At 35.5% G+C, this 6,398-nt stretch overlaps 1 non-coding gene across 1 annotated transcript; it reads right to left on the bottom strand.

Moving 5' to 3' along the window:
• Nucleotides 1–5,575: 5,575 nt before the first annotated feature.
• LOC111725101 lies at nucleotides 5,576–5,682 on the bottom strand. Its single transcript, XR_002773247.1, has one exon. It is a non-coding gene; the product is annotated as a U6 spliceosomal RNA (small nuclear RNA).
• Between the last annotated feature and the right edge of the window lie 716 nt (nucleotides 5,683–6,398).

Consider the following 6,398-nt stretch of genomic DNA (forward strand, 5'->3'; position numbering starts at 1 on the left):
GGGGAGCCTGGAAGGGAATTATGCCATCTCACAGGACAGCCTGAAGATAACAATGCCCAAGACACACAGACAACCCCACCCTTTGGATCCCGCAGGCAGAAGCCTCACACACGCTCTTTTATGAACTAGGAACTTGAAAAAACAGGCATGTTTAAATCTCAGCCCTTAGAGCTAGAGATAGGAAAGAAAAAACGAATATCACCCGGATTCTTCATGCGTAACAGAAAAACCCTATCCTTTCTAATCTGAAAAATTACAAAGACAAAGGTATAATGCACATTAATTGAGTGAGTGCTCAGGGCTATGCCTGGTGATTTATAGAAATCAATTCATTGACTCCGCACACAACTCTTTTGTTTTCGGCCTTAGTTTAAACAAAATAAAGCTAGATTTCGCATGCCTGTAAAATAACATAGATGGTCTAAATAACATAAAACTGAAGCACGTGAAGGAAAAGATGAGGGAGCTAACAATGATTTAGGGGGGTTCCCCTTAGAAACCTGAGGGAGCGTAGTCACACCAGTGTAGTAGATGAGAAAACTGGGACTTCAAAAGGCTACCCATGTTGCCCCAAATGGCCTAAAATGAAGACCTGTAACAGGGTCTAGGACGTGGGAAGAGGTAGTGTGCAATCCCACTGCTGCCTGAATCGCTTCTTTTCTTATCAGCGTCATCTGAATTTTATGTGTTTGAGGTTGAAGTAAATATTTTAATCATTTTTGGAATTCAGGTAAATTCCAAGCCATTGTCTTATAATTGAGTACAGTGAATTTAGAAAGCCCGTGCTTTGTTTTGTTTCGATTTGGATGTTGGCAGATGGGAGCTCTTTTCTTTTCCCTCTGTCAATCCCTTAGTGATTTTTAAAAAATCCATTCCATTACATGGAATGATTTCTCAGATTTGTTTGGACTGATTGGCTCTATTTTCACTGATTATAGGAGATACGGTTAAGAAGGGAGGATGAGGTGCAAAAGGTTTTAAGTAACGTGGCACATCTAATCAAATGAAAATTCTACGTGTGTATGCCTGCTCCTTAAAATATTCTTACAGAGAAAAGAAAACAGACAACACTTACTGCTTTAGGAATAAAATTGACAGAACAATGCTTGCTTCTTTCTTAAAAAAAAAAAAATTCTTAGTAAGAACACCTAACATGAGATGTACAATATTTTAAGTGTACAACACACTATCATTAACTATAAATGCTATGTTATATAATGATCTCTAGGACTTAATCATCTCGCATAACTGCAACTATTCCTGTTGATTGTAACTACCCACTTCCTTCTTCCTCAGCAACAAACGTATACTTTCTGTCCCTATAAATTTGACTATTCTAAGTACTCCATATAAATAGAATCATGCAGTACTTTTTAATTATTTATTTATTTTTTATTAAATCAGAGCTGCGTACAATAACGCAGTCATGGGGTACAGTGTGCTGCTTTTACATACAATTTGAAATATTTTCACCCAACTGGTTAACATAGCCTTCATGGCATTTTCTTATTGTGTTAAGACATCTATATTCTACATTTAGAAAGATTCACATGTGTGTGACTTAGCATACATCCTCAAGGCTCATCTGTGCTGTCCCATATAATAGTTCCTTCTTTTTTATTTATTTATTTTTTGCAGTTTTTGTCCGGGGCTGAGTTTGAACCCGCCACCTCCAGTATATGGGGCCAGTGCCCTGCTCCTTTGAGCCACCTGAGCTGGAGGATTAGTTCCGTCTTTTTAAGGCTAAATAGTATTCCATTACATGTACACAGTATATATCACATTTTCTCAATTTATTTATCCATTGATGGACACACAGGTAGTTTCTACATCTTGGCCATTGTCAATAGTGCTGCAATGAACATGGGAATTCTATTATTTCTTTTCAGTCCTGCTGTCTTTTGGATAAATACCCAGAGGAGATATTGCTGACCCATTTTGTTTTCTTTAGGTAGCTTCAACTGTAAGATCATTTGTGCTATAAATACAGTGAATAATTTAATGTACGTATATGTATAATTTTTATCTCCAAATATATGTGTTATTTTCATACGAACTTGAATAAAATACCTGACTACAACAGTCTTATGTTTTAAGTAAAGCCTTCTCGAAAATTGACTTTCCATTTTTTATATTTTGCAGATGTGCAACCTGTTGAAACTTTGAATATTATCAGGGAGAGAGGTGAAGACAGGATCTTTTATTCAGTTGAGATTTATGATGTTTAAACATATTCTCCAAAATAAAATATTATGAGTTGAAATATCATGAGTTGATAAGTATAGATTAATTTTATTATTTCACAAAATAAAGCATTCAAGCAATATGTCCTAAGTTACTAGTGGATCTTTATACATTTTTACCTCGCTCATTTAGAAAGTGAACTGAACATGCTAGGCTGGTACATCTCAAACTTTACTGTGCACCTGGAAATTTCGGTAAGAAGAAGGTATCCACTGATTACAAGAGAGTTGCTTAAGAAGTAAATGAAGATGGATATGAGATGGAAGAAGTATTGCCTCTTTAAAATGCTTCACAATTTTTCATTTTGGTAGGTGCCATTTGCTTTGTATAGGAGATTTCTTAAAAGGCGAACCTATTTACTTTTATAGTACTGTTTACCCTCTACCCAGTCTGGTCTGTTATATCATCTTTATATATGAAGAACTCACTGAGGATCTTAAGAGGATCTTAAGAGGATCTTAAGATAAATTGTTAAGAGAAACAATTTATCATATTTCACATTCTCTTAGTTGAACACGTTTGAAATCATGCTACGTCTTAACATTGACAGCATTTATTAATAATTAGATAGGTAGCATATTTTTCTTTTCTTTTTTCTGTTATGTTTTTTCTTATTAATTTTCATGACGCAGGAGTCATGCTTCCTACCGTCCATGGGATCCTAGCTTCTATCAAGCATGGCTGCTGCTGGTGGAGTCCCATATGGTGCGGATCACCTGCTCTACAAAGCTGAAGCTCATCTTGCAGTGGCAGATGATATCATGCACTCTGCGCCTAGCTCATCAGGACTAAAACCCTGCTGGGTATAACAGGGCAAAAGGACAGAAATCTCATTTACTGTTCTACATAGACTCCCCTGTTGAAACCCACAGAGAGTGATTACAGAATTTCAAAATAAAAAAGGATTTTCCTCTTGTTGCTACCTGCGACTGTTCCAAATGCTACTTATACCAAAAATAAAACTACCATACAAACCAGCAATCCCACTGCTAAGTATGTATCCAAAAGGAAAAAAAAAATACATTTATCAGTATGTTCTAAAGATATATTTGCATGCCCATGTTTATTGCAGCACTATTCACAATAGCCCAAATAAGAAGACAACCGAAGCATCTGTCAGTGAATAATAGATAAAGAAAAGATAATATATATACACAATAGAATGTTATTCAGCCAAGAAAAGAATGAAATCCTGTCAGTTGCAACAATATGAATGAAACTAGAAAACATTATGTTCAGTCAAATAAGCCAGGCCCAGAAAGACAAATATCGCATCTTCTCACAAACATTAGGAAACTAAAAAATACGAAACAATTTAACTCATGGAATTACAGAGCAGGATGATGGATTCTAGAGGCTGGGAAGGGTATTGGAGGAGGTCAGAGGGAATGATTAATGCATACGAAGATGCAGTTTAATAGAAGGGATAAAATACAGTGTTTGGTACCACAATAGTGTGACCATAACTAATAAGAATTTATTGTATATTTCAAAATAACTAAAGAGTGGCATTGGAATATTTAAAACACAAAGAAATGATAAATACTTGCTATATGGATATGACAGTCATCATGCTTTGGTCATTACATTTGTATGAACATATCACACGTATTCCATAAATAGTCACAACTATTATGTATTCATAGTAATTAAAAATAAAAATTAAAAACATTAAAAATACCTAATGTAATTTACACTCTATGAAGAACAGCCAACATTTCTCACTCTCAGAATGGGTGGTGGTCATTCCTCTTCTGAACATGCATTTGAAGAACATTTAAAGACATTGTTAAACTTAAGTAAGAAAGACCTCTCTGTTGCACCTGAGTTGGGGCGGGGGTTTGGAGCCTTCATTAACTACTGTACTTAAGGAGAAAAAATTTTGCAGACATCTTTTCTTTTTATCTAAAAATAAATGAAACATGGGAAAAAGAGTAATTTAATAATTCTATGGTTAATTTGAGACAATTTTTAAACTTAAGTTTAGTACTTTTGGAAAAGTACTTCTGATTTATTATCTATCAATCACATTTGTCATTTTTAATCTGTGTTTATTAAGCCTATCCACACACTATGAGTAATTTACATAATCCTAATTATCTTCCTTATGACAAAGAATTGGCTATATTTTAGCCTTTTTATTTTTCTTACAGAAATGAAAGCTATAAACCTTCCAGGGTAAATTACATGTTCCTAGGGCTTGGAGCCTGTAGCCCAGTGGTTACCGTGCCAGCCACATACACTGAGGGTGGCGGGTTCAAATCCAGCCCAGGCCAGCTAAATAGCTGCAACAAAAATAAACAAACAAACAAAAAAATAGCCGGGCATTGTGGTGGGCACCTGTAGTCCCAGCTACTTGGGAGGCTGAGGCAAGAGAATTGCTTAAGTCCAAGAGTTTGAGGTTACTGTGAGCTGTGATGCCACAGCACTCTACCAAGGGTAACATAGTGAAACTCCGCCCTCCCGAAAAAAGAACTACATGCTCCTACACGCCAAGCAACACACAAAAATAGATGCTGTGAGTGTTCTGAATTGGCCTTTTTCACCCAGAAAGACAGACTAGGCTCTTAGTAATCTGTTTTTCGTTTCTTCTGTCATTATTAGTCATAACATTGTATCTGCCTACTCTAATTAAGAGAAACTAATAGAAGCAAAAATGACACTGTAGTTTAAGAAGATAAAACAAAAATGTTGTAATGATAAGCTGGAAAATTCTACATTCCCAGACATAAAAGAACTATGGCTTATATTTTAAAATGACAACTCGATAATAGGAGAAAGACATCAGCAACTCACAGTCAAATCTAAGTGAACCTCAGAAGCTCCTCACGGTGGATAAAACAATATGAACTGACAATTAAATTAAAGAGAGACTCATTTTCCAGATTTGTTTTTTCCCTATTAGGATTTTATGCACATACTGTGTAAGTTATTGTATCAATCTTTTCTCTTACCCTACTATTGATATCACAGTCTCCTAAATTTATATGGCAGAACGTCTATACCTGTAGGAAAAGCACTCTTTATTCCCTCCTTGGTACACTTATAAGCATTAGTTTCTGAAACATTAGAAAATGTAGTGGTAATTCCCAAAGTCACTTCCAGTTTTATGCAACTACAGAGTAACGCACATCATTAATGCCTTTGTGTTTTTCCTTCCTCATCCCTACAATCAGCTGAATTAAAATCCTGCTGGTGCAAGTTGAAAAACTATCATTCATTTCTTCAAAATTACCTAACCTAGGTCTACTAATTTATTAGTAAAAACCCTGATCTTTGGAGTATCATCTCATATTAGCAGTGGCATTTAGAGAAGACTTTTTTTTTATTTAAAAATATGGAACGCTTCATGAATTTGCATGTCATCCTTGCGCAGGGGCCATGCTAATCCTCTCTGTATCCTTCCAAGTTTAGTATCTGTGCTGCCAAAGTGAGCACTAGAGAATGCTCTTTAAAATAAAAAATATACATTTCTCCAAGATTTAAGATTTGGCTATATTTTAAGATTAAGACATTTACATACTTCAGGTCCATGGGAGTGTGGTTTTTGTGTGTGGGTGTATGTGTATCTGTGTAGCAGCGATACACATATTTGTAAGACTAATTCTGAGGGGAGGCTAATTAGTAGGAAGAAACCAAATGTGATATTACCTTAAAAAATGTTCCTATCTTGCTCTCAACATCACCCCAGGAAAGTTTTCAGATTTCTGAGGACCTCTGGTCTATAAGGAGTGGATAATAATAGAAACTGTCTTTTTCCTCATACCAGGAGGATTTTCTAGACAGAGCCAAAGTTATAAAATTGTTTGCTAAATGCTGACAGAGCCTGCTTGGTATTTCTTGCTGTTGTCCGTCCACCCTACAACAGGGAAATAGCAGATGATAGAGGCTGGAAGAGTTTATTTGCGTCTCACCCATAAGGGTACAGAGGTACAGATCACAAAAAAAATTTATTCGAAAGTTTATTGGCTCAACAAAGTAAACATTTGGACCATCTGTGATTAATTAAAAAGCCTGATCTTTATTGAGCTAAGAACTTTTAACATATATTTATGGCTTTGTTCTTCTTACGTTTCGTCAATTTTCTTTTCTGAATGGATCTTGTCTTTCTTTTTGTTCAGTTAATAGGAATTAAGGGAGTTGATCTAATATGT

Source organism: Otolemur garnettii, unplaced genomic scaffold (assembly GCF_000181295.1).
Source record: "Otolemur garnettii isolate 467f Iridium unplaced genomic scaffold, OtoGar3 scaffold00031, whole genome shotgun sequence".
Classification (NCBI taxonomy): domain Eukaryota; kingdom Metazoa; phylum Chordata; class Mammalia; order Primates; family Galagidae; genus Otolemur; species Otolemur garnettii.